Consider the following 11,124-nt stretch of genomic DNA (forward strand, 5'->3'; position numbering starts at 1 on the left):
GCCTCATTAGGCTTTTGAAGATGTTTATTTTACGCTAGTAAATAATCCAAGGGGGTCAATAGTGTGAATATTTTTAATATTTGTCAAAATGCATTGTAGAGTAAAAGTTGTCATGGTGGCTTGACAACATTTTGTCAAAATGTGAGCAATTTTAGAAAAATGGTCAAATCAATAGTTAGAGGTCTGATTGGTGGTTGGATTTGATTTAGTGGGAATAAATAAGGCCACTAAAAACATTGTAGAAGAGTTGAAATCTCTAAGATTGCATTTTTCGTTAGCAAGTTGAAGTAATTTCTTGGTTTTTCACTAAAATTTGCCAAATTGTTTATTGCAGTCCATACCAGATTGATTAGTTTCCATACTGTACCTTCATGGATTCTTAGCACATGTTGTTGTGGTAATTAAAAAGTATTTTCATTGTGCAGGTTTTATTCATGCAATAAAACTCTTTCTTGTTTGCACTATTCTCGGTTTGAGCAAAGGGGTTAAGGCCCTAAAAATGGCTCCATCCTGAATTCCCACAGACGCTTCTCAACGACCCTTGGTATTAAAGTAATGGAGTCTTTTTATAGTGTAAATACTCAAATTTGTGTCCTCTAAGTTGCTTTTGATCACTGTAAAATCATGCCCTAGGAGAGTTCTGCTATAGCTCGACTAGGGAACATGACTGCTCTTTTCTTTATTTCTTGCAGGGGTGACCAAATCTATTAGTGCCAAGTGTTTGGTATTGAAGTTGGATGTTAGGAAGATCCTCAGAGTGAGTGTGGAGGCTTGACAGGGTGTGGATACCTACAAACCCCATTGATGAAAGCACACAAGATTAAAACCCTTAAAAAGAGCCATTTTGGGACAGTACCTATACAGACATAACAAACAGTCTAACCTTGAAAATATTGAAGGGTGTCCAAATGGGTATCCATATCAGCAAAGCTTCTAAGGGTTCCTTTGGAAGTTTTTAGAGCCAAAGGGCAAAAACTATAAAAGGGGGGCTATAAGGGGCTCATAGGGCTAAAAGGCCTTAAACATAGGAATCATGAAAATGATAGCAAGATGAAAGGGAGTAGACTCCTAAACAACATGGATGGAGTTGGTAAACCATGTCAGAACCTTCCTAGTCCCCTGCAAGTGAACACCATTGGATTAGGCATGTTGGAGATTGTACTTACTCATGTGACCTCTAACCTTGGACTTGAGTAACTCGAGCAATCTAATTGGTAGAGAGTTCTTCAAAGGAGTTTGGGTGTTGGGATTAACTCACAAGGAGAGTAGGGCATAAAAAAAATAAGGAAGCCTACAATAAAACCTTTTCTTAACCTTCAAACCAAATTGCACTCCTTTGAGAGATTCTCCCTATCAAAGTGGTATCAGAGCAAAAAAAGACTTGGGAAGGAACTAGTTTATGTCAGAGATTGAATCAGTGGGTGAAACTAGTTTCAGTATGGTGACTAATGTAGAGTTGGCCAAATGGGTAGAAGACCAAGAGGAAGAGAATAGAATCCTCAGAGAAAAGTTGGAACAATTGGAGAATAAACTAGGTGAAGTAGAAGACGAAACCGAGAAGGTGAATATCAAAGTCAATGAAGAAAAGGGTAAAGAAGTGGTAGAGGACGATGGAACACCTGAGCCAGATCCTATTTTTCTAGAAGAACCTTTCCTTAGAGCCATCAAATCCTTACGGGGTAATTCACTAGAAGGAGTGCCACTTTTTAGTGGAAAAATAGAACAAGAAGTGGTTATGGAGTAGATTGAAGGGTTAGAGAATCACTTTGAGTATGATGGAGTTAGTGAAGCCCAAAAGGTGAAGGTAGCCAAACCTAGATTGAGAGGAACAACCTTGACTTGGTGGAATTTTCTCGAAGAGGAGAGACAAAAGGAGGGTAAGAACCCAATTACCACTTAGAAAGGAATGTTAGCCAAGGTGAGAGAAGCCTATATCCCTGAAGACTAGGAGATCCAACTACATAAAAGGAGACATAATTTAAGACAAAGAGAACTAGATGTGAGTAGCTACACTGAATAATTTCAGAAATTGTGTTTGAGATCCAAGGTGGTAGAAGATGAAAGAATCAAGGTTGCTAGGTAATTGAATGATTTGTGGTGGAATATCTAAGAAGAGCTAAGCTTTTGTGTCCTAGTACAGTCCACGAGTACTATCAATTGGCACTCAAGGTGGAAGAGAAGAGTAAAAAGAAACAAGAGAAAAGTAATAGAGGCTAAGGTAGCTATGGTGGAAGAGGTGTAGACCAAATATCCCAAGGGGAATCCAAGTTGGTAGAGAAAAGTGGGGATTCCAATAGAAAGAGAAGCTATAGAGGAAGGGGATCTAGCAAATCTAGTAGAGGAAGGTCTAGTGGACCATGAAGAGGGTCCTATTTCTCCACAATGAAGTGCTATAACTATCATCAACTTGGGCACCCTGCCTATAGATGCCCTAAGAAGTCTTCTTCATCCCAAGTAGGTTAAAGGAGAGTGAGTTATATCCAAGAGGATGCAGCAAGTGTAAAGTCACTAGAGGTGAGCTTAGATTCAGAGGTTGGAGAGAACCTCATGATAAGAAGATTTTTGATCAAAGAACCAGTAAAGGAGGAACCTAGTCAAAGAAGATCCTTGTTTAGGATAAAGTACAAATTAATGGGTAAGGTATGTAGAGTGGTGGTGGATTTAGGATCCACTGACAACATAGTGTTAGAAGAAGTAGTAAGCAAACTCAAACTACAAATAATCCCACATAGTGATCCTTATAGGGTTACTTGGCTCAACAAGAGGCAATATATTTTGGTGAATGAGCAAACTTGGGTAGAGTTCACCATAGGAGGCTACAAAGACAAGATTTTGTGTGATATCTTGCCAATGGATGCATGCCACCTACTCCTAGGTAGGCCTTGGCAATTTGATAGAAAAGCAATACACCATGGAGAAAAGAACTCCTACACCTTTCAAAAAGATGGAGTTACTTATAAAATTCAGTCCATAGGAGATGGAGAAGAGGAAAGATCTAAAGGTTCAAATGTAATCATAGTTGGTAAAAAGGAGTTCATAAACACTCTCAAAGAAGGAGAAGGAGTGGGGTTTGTACTTGTTGTGAAACCAAAAGAGGAAAATAAGGACAAGAAAGTTTGTATTCTTGATAAAGTGCAGCAAATACTCAATCAGTTTAAGGAAATTATAAGTGATGGAACATCGACTACTTTGCCTCCTCAACGAGCCATAAGCCATCAGATTGACTTTATACTCAGAGCCTCATTGCCTAATAAGGCAGCCTACAAGATAACACTAGAGCAGAACATAAAAGTGGCTAAGCAAATCCAAGAACTTTTGGATAATGGTCTTATAAGAAAGAGAATCAAACCATGTGTAGTTCCCACCATTTTGGCACCTAAGAAGGGAGGTACTAGGAGACTTTGTACTGATTCATGAGCCATCAACCAGATTACAATCAAATATAGATTTCCTATTCCAAGAATTGAAGATTTGATGGATTGTTTAGGGGGTGCTAAGTCTTTCACTAAGATAGACCTCAAGAGTGGCGACCAAAAAATCAGAATCAAGGAGGGTGTTGAGTGGAAGACAACATTCAAAACCACTAAAGGTCTTTATGAATGGCTTGTTATGCCATTTGGACTCACAAATGGCCCTAGCACATTCATGAGGCTCATGAATGAAGTGCTCAAAGATTACATTGGTAAATTTATTGTTGTTTATCTAGATGACATCTTGATTTTTAGTAAATTTAAAGAAGAACATCTAGGCATATAGAGATTGTATTGAAGAAACTATATGATGAACAACTAACTATCAATTCAGAGAAATGTGAGTTCATGAAATAGGAGTTGGTGTATCTTTGGTTTGTAATCTCAAGTGGTGATTTGAGGATGGATACCTCAAAGGTGGAAGCGATAATCAGTTGGCCTACACCCAAAACAACAAGTCAAGTGAGGAGTTTTCATGGATTGGCTCAGTTTTACAGGAATTTCATCAGAGGGTTTAGTGAGATATGTGCACCTATGCTTGATACAATCAAAGGAGGTGTAAAGAATAAGTTTCAATGGACAAATGAGGCACATAGAGGATTTGAGCTCTTTAAGACAAAGGTGGCTACTCAACTTGTCCATGTTCTTCCAAGATTTGACAAACTCTTCACCATTGAGTGTGATACAAGCAACATAGTAGTTGGAGCAGTCCTAAGCCAAGACAATAGACCGGTGACATTCTTTAGTGAAAAGCTCAATGAAGCCAAGAAAAGGTATTCTTCATATGATTTGAAATTATATTCACTTGTTCAATCACTTAGGAAATGGAGGAATTACTTATTGCCTACAAAATTTTTGGTTTATACTAATAGTCAAGCTCTTAGTTTCCTCAACTCCCAGGAAAATTTGAACCATAGGCATATCAAATCTGTAGAGTACTTGCAATCTTATAATTTTACCATTAATAATAAGAAAGGTGAATGTAATAAGGTTGTTGATGCATTAAGTAGAAGGTTACTAATAGTTCAAGAAGTGCAGCTCAAGAGCATTGGGGTTGATAGTTTCAAAGGGCTATATCAAGATGATGAAGATTTTGCTGACATCTACAAGGTTTGCCAAGAGTTTAGGAATCATTTTCATAGTGAATATGCAGATTTTACTTTTCAAGATGGTCTTTTGTTTAAAGGTAGACAACTTTGTGTACCATGAGGGTCCATGAGAGAGAACTTGATGCAAGAGAAGCACAATGGTTGCTTAAGTGGTCATTTTGGGTTGAATAAAACCTTGGAACTTGTTCAAAGATTCTATTATTGGCCAAAGATGCAAAAGGATATAAGAAAGTATGTTGAACAATGTGTTGCTTGCCAAACGTCAACGGGAAACTCTTCTAATGTTGGACTCTATCAGCCATTACCTATCCTAAACCGGCCATGGGAGTGTGTGAGTATGGATTTTGTTGTTGGTTTACCCAAGACCAAAACTGGATTTGATAGCATCTATGTCGTAGTAGATAGATTCAGTAAGATGGCCCATTTTATTCCATGTAAGGTGACTCATGATGCTAGCCATATTGCTCATTTTTTTTTCAAAGAGGTCCTTAGGATTCATGGATTTCCAATTAGCATAGTGTCAGATAGAGATACCAAGTTCATTAGTCATTTTTGGAAAATGTTATGGCAGCGATTGGGTAATAACTTGTCTTTTGGCTTAGCATACCATCCCCAAATGGATGGCCAAACATAGGTGGTAAATAGGACACTAGGGAATCTTATCATATTTTTGACAAAGGAGCATGGACAAGCTTGGGATCAGATCATCCATCAAGCTGAATTTGCTTATAATGACAGTGTGGATAGATCAATTGGAAAGAGCCATTTTGAAGTAGTTTATGGGATTCATACAAGAGGTGTGTTAAAGCCTAGAGACCTTGTAAGTATGGAGAAAAGGAGTGGACATTTTGTTGATATGGCTCAGTCCATGAAGGAGATTCACGAGGAAGTTAGGCAAGCTTTACAAGAAAACTCTCAAAGAATCAAGGATAAAGTGGATGAAAAGAGAAAGAACATGCAATTTGATGTTGGTGACTTCGTAATCATCGACTTGAACAAAGAAAAGCTCCCAAAAGTTGTACCCACTAAGCTTAAAATGAGAAGGGTTGGACCTTTTAAGGTCTTGGCTAAGTATGGAGAAAATACTTACAAGATTGAGCTACCCGAAGACATAGCTTTGTCTCCTATTGTCAATGTTGCAGATTTGGTGCAGTACAAAGGCAAAATTCCAGAGGAGTACAATAGAGTTTCAGATGTCTCTTAGTCACTTTCAGATCTTCCTTTTCCACCTCCAACAATGCTACATGCTGAGAAGGTGTTGGATTCAAGAATTCTCAAGAAGACTAGGCAAACCACCTACATGGAGCATTTGGTTAAATGGAAACATCTTCCAGAATTTGAGACCACTTGGGTACTTGAAGAATACTTTTAAAATATTGGAATTGAACTCTCTCTTTTTCCTAAAGGAGTCACTTGACTTCTTTCTCATTGGGGGAGTATGGTGCAAGAGCACCGAATTTTTCTTAGTGAACTTTCAATTTTTGGTGTGACTGATCCTCATTGGGTCAATCGCTTAATAAATAACTATTGAAGAGTCCAAGAGTGTTTTTTGAGTTTTCTTTGTTAATAAAATTAGCTTATTTACTCTGTTTTGGGCCTAGGTGCCTTTGATTTGATTTGATTGAGTGGATAGTAGGATAGTTGGAAGCTCTAATATTTAATTTTTCATTAGCAACTTGAAGTAATTTCCTAGTTTTTCACTAAAATTTGCCAAATTGTTTATTGCAGTCCATACCAGATGGATTAGTTTCCATACTGTACCTTCATGTATTCTTAGCACATTTTCTTGTGGTTATTAAAAAGTATTTGTGTCCTTTAATTGTGTAGGTTTAATTCATGTATTTGTGTCCTTTCATTGTGTAGGTTTAATTTCCACTGCTCTCGGTCTGAGCAAACTGATTAAGGCCCTAAAAATGGTTCCATCTTGAATTCCCATTGTAGTTTCTCAATGACCCTTGGGATTCAAGTAATGGAGTCTGTGTATATTATAAATAATCAATTTTGTGTCCTCAAAGTTGCTTTGGATCATTGTAAAATCATGCCCTAGGCGCACTCTACTACAGCCTGGCTAGGGAATGTGACTTCTCTTTTCCTTATTTCTTGTAGGGGTGACCAAATATATTACTACCAAGTGTTTTTTATTGAAGTTGGATGTTAGGAAGAGCCTCATATTGAGTGTGGAGGCTTGACAGGGCGTGGAGACCTATAAAGCCCATTGATGAAAGCACACAAGACTAAAACCCTTGAAAAAGAGCCATTTTGGGGACCGTACCTGTTCGAACATAACAGACCATCTAACCTTGAAAATATTGAAGGGTGTCCAAATGAGTATCCATATCAGCAGACCTTCTGATGGGTCCTTTGGAAGTTTTTAGAGCCAAAAGGCAAAAACTGTAAAAGGAGGGCTAAAAGGGGCTCATAGGGCTACAAGGCCTTAAACATAGGAATCATGAAAATGATAGGAAGATGAAAGGGAGTAGACACCTAAACACCATGGATGGAGTTGGTAAACCATGTTAGAACCTTCCTAGTCCCCTACAAGTGAAAACCATTGGATTAGGCATGTTGGAGGCTGAACTTACTCATGTGAGTTCTAACCTTGGACTTGAGTAACTACATAAATCTAATTGATAGAGATTTCTCCAAAGAGGTTTGGGTGTTGGGATTGACTCATGAGGAGAGTAGGGAATAAAACAAATAAGGAAGCTCACAATAACACCTTTTCTTAACCTTCAAACCAAATTGCACTCCTTTGAGAGAGTCTACCTATCATTCACTAAGCACACCTTGTTAGGGACACTAAGGTCCCTAACATTCCATGTTATAATTGTCATTTCCTTCCAAGGGAGGATTCTCCTCCTCTAGTCTTTTAAATAAAATATTTTGTTGTTTGTTAGTGCCTTTTCCACCACCTCCTCTTCTCTAATTTGTTTAATTGATTTCCTTCCTCTTTTCTTTTTAGTTTTGGTTGTTCCCAACATCATCGCAATTGATTGAATAATGCCCCCCTACTCAATTAGTGTCAATTCATCTTGATCTGAATCAGTTATCGGTTCCCAATACTTCTAGTCCAAGTTGTTTGCCGCCACTTTAAAAGTATCTTCTTCAATTATGTTTTTAGTGTACTACTTGGATCTTAGAGAATTAACTTCAATAATAAGAGGAGCTATGTTTTCTCTAGGTTTACACATTTTTAGGGGTTCTATTGATGCCATTGGTTTAGCTAGTTTATATAAACAATCTCTTGAATATTTTATAGGTTTAGCTATTCCATGTTATAATTCTCATTTCCTTCTAGGGAAGGGTTCTCCTGAGAGAGAGTAGTAAAACAAACTTGATTGATATTATCTCATGTAGGTGGGTACACACACACACACACACACACACACACACACACACACACACACACACACACACACACACACACACACATATATATACATATGTATATATATATATAAGGAGATATACAGTTGGTATAATTGTATGATATCCAAATCTATAATAACCGCTAACTGTCAATGTAATAGAACATTCCATAGTTATGCTAATATTTCCCCCCCTTATTACATTGATCCTCAAACTTTCCCTAGGGACCCCCCTTAAGGCTTACATAATAAAACTTGCTAATTATATTATATGAATACACATATTTTAGATTGTGTTCTCTAGAAGAAGAAAATCTTGAACTAAGTGGGGCTCCATCAAGCTGTCTCTTAACCCTCAAAAAGGTGTAGCTTCGAGCTATGTTATTAAGCTCTTAGTCCCAAAATCTTGAATCATAGTCTTGAATTATTCAACAATGATCCCTAAGAGATGCGAAAGATCTCTATTATTGTCTAATGATTGCGAAAGTGTGTAATCCTCAATCATATACTCTGAAGCTCGCTTGACAACAATCCATATTTAGTTTAACACCAAATCTCAAACCTATCTCCAAAATATAATATTCACAACACATGTATTCTTCAATTCTTTTAGCATCATTAAAGAAAGAAAAAAAGGAAAGCATAAACAAAAAATGTCAAAATTGCTTCCCATGCAGAAAACGTCATCTCAAAGTGAGAAGCTAACTTGAGATGATACAAATTCCTCCATCCTCCAATGTCGCTGACCTCCAAACTGATCCTATTATAGTTTATCCACTTGATGCCTTTGATGAGACTTTGAAGGCCTTATTCGATACAACAAAGATAGACATGAATGTCCAAGTATAATTGTATGAAGATTTATTAACAATATTGATAAACATATCTACATGATACTCAACAATTGTTTTAATATTTTGAATTGCACTTTCCCAAGCACTAATAGTAAGAAGTTAGATTACTTGATTGAAGTGTTTGAGGAAAGTTATATCAACTATTTGACATCTTTTGAAACTAATTTGAATTGCATATTCTCTCATAAAACAACTTGCATCCAAATTACCATTAATAAACTCTTGATCAATAAGTCCATACTACAAACCTTCCATGAGAACATGAAACTACCCAAAGTCTTAGTCAAACCTTGTGAAAAAGTAAACACATTATCAAGCCCAACAAAGTATTGGACCTTCTTAGACACATAGGTGATCACAATTTTGATTCCTTGAGATATAGGCACCATCCTAATAGTGGCAGATTCATATTTGCTTCCAAAGTGTTGAAACTTACATGACATAATATGCGTATGTACCATTTTGTTCTGCTAACAAACTTACAATGCAATGACCATCATAAGAGATACTATCTCCTCTTCACCACACAAGAGGGAAAGAATGAATCTCCTCATGTCATTGACCAAATTTACTTGAATCTCCTCATGTCATTGACCAAATTTACTTGAATCTCCTCATGTCATTGACCAAAATTATTTGTTTTAAGTTTTACTCAAAAATATTTTTTTGATGTTGCTTTTTTGTTTTATTTTGAATAATAATACAATAAATCATAAATAAAGAATTCTTAAGTTTTACAAACACAACAAAACAAAAAATCATGAATATCAATTTTAATATTTATCTCAACAATGTTTACATAATAATCTTATTTATATTTTACTTATATCACTTGTGTTTTAACATTTAGTAGTTTTTCTTTATACATTCATATCATTGACACTCTACTTCTTAATCTCATTGTAAATTTATAACTATGTTTCTAACATAACAATTTTAAATAAAATAAAATAATTCTTAAATAAAAATAATAATTGATGACTAATGAATATTTATTTATTTTGGAAAACTATATTTAAAATATTTGAACTTAAACATTTATTCTTAAAACTATATTGCATATGAATTACCTTTTTCACATTACCATTAAAATTATGATTTACTTTTTATTTATAATAAACTGTCATAATTGAAACTGGCATCTAATACCTTAAACCAAGTGATGGCTTATTTATATGTCTCTACCAAACGATAGTTTATGCCTACCATATATAAGATACTAAATAGCTGATTATTTGGAGGACTTGGAGGTATAGTCCTTTATATATCTAGGGACAGAATACAATACTGTAGTCGGTGGTACCAGAGGGGCACGTGAAAGTGCTGGAAGAATCGTCCTTGGCATAACTGTAGGCCTGAGGGCACTGATTCTTGAATATCATCGAGTAGCTTGAGGGAGAGCAGTTGTCGACATGGGTGCCTCTGCAGCAATACTCATCAGTTTGAAATACAGTGCAGGCACTATTGCATCCGCCATCCACCTTCAATTGAGCAGGGCACGCAGCATTGACGTCGGCTTTGCATGCAGGGGCGACGCACTGTGAATTGGTGGGATTGATGGAGAGAGGAACATTGAAGCCGTCCACCAGGGAAACGTCGTAGAAGTCCTTGTTACCATCTCCATTCAGGGTGTACTCGGCCAGCGTCGTCGGAACGCCTCCCGATACTTGACAGCTCAGTTGGCCGTTGCAGTCACCGGTTTTACAGCTTCCTCGGCCGCTCGCATCAAAAGAGCAGCCGGTTTGGCCCCAGAATCTTGCCCCCTTTGTCCCCGCCGGCACATCCACCGTCCATGTCTGACTTTGGTCGAGCTGCTGCCTCCTCCGGGTAATCCTGCCGCCCAAACCGTGTACCCGCACTGGTTCCTTAACTCAAACTTAACTGCTCCCGCCTCTGCAAGAAAACACACACATATTATTATTCTGAGCCTCGGATGCATATAGTAATCAACCTACAACTCTTATGTTGTAAATACAGCTTACCTTGCATATGAAGAGATATGGCCAGTCCTGCCACAAGAAGAAGCACAAGATCTGAAACTGTTGCCATTATAGCGTCTGGATTGAACGATTGAATGAAGATGGATAGATTGGGTATATGACGAGGGATTATATAGACAACATCTCTCCGCAAGTTATGGCTCCAGAAGCCGTCTGTCTTACGAGAGTCCCCGTCAGCATTGAAATTCTCTCCCTGAAAACTTCTAGATTGAATTATTTGAATAGTTTATTCTTCAAGATCATATTATGTAAGAAGTCAATGTTTTAAATTATATTTCATGACTTATTATCAGAATGTAGGAATTCACGCACATGTTGGATCA

The 11,124-nt window shown here is 37.2% G+C and overlaps 1 pseudogene; it reads right to left on the bottom strand.

Annotated features, from left to right (window-relative positions):
- Window positions 1-10,039: 10,039 nt before the first annotated feature.
- LOC131056015 (pathogenesis-related thaumatin-like protein 3.7) lies at window positions 10,040-10,895 on the bottom strand (annotated as a pseudogene).
- Between the last annotated feature and the right edge of the window lie 229 nt (window positions 10,896-11,124).

The sequence above is a fragment of the Cryptomeria japonica genome, chromosome 8, assembly GCF_030272615.1.
Source record: "Cryptomeria japonica chromosome 8, Sugi_1.0, whole genome shotgun sequence".
Lineage (NCBI taxonomy): Eukaryota > Viridiplantae > Streptophyta > Pinopsida > Cupressales > Cupressaceae > Cryptomeria > Cryptomeria japonica.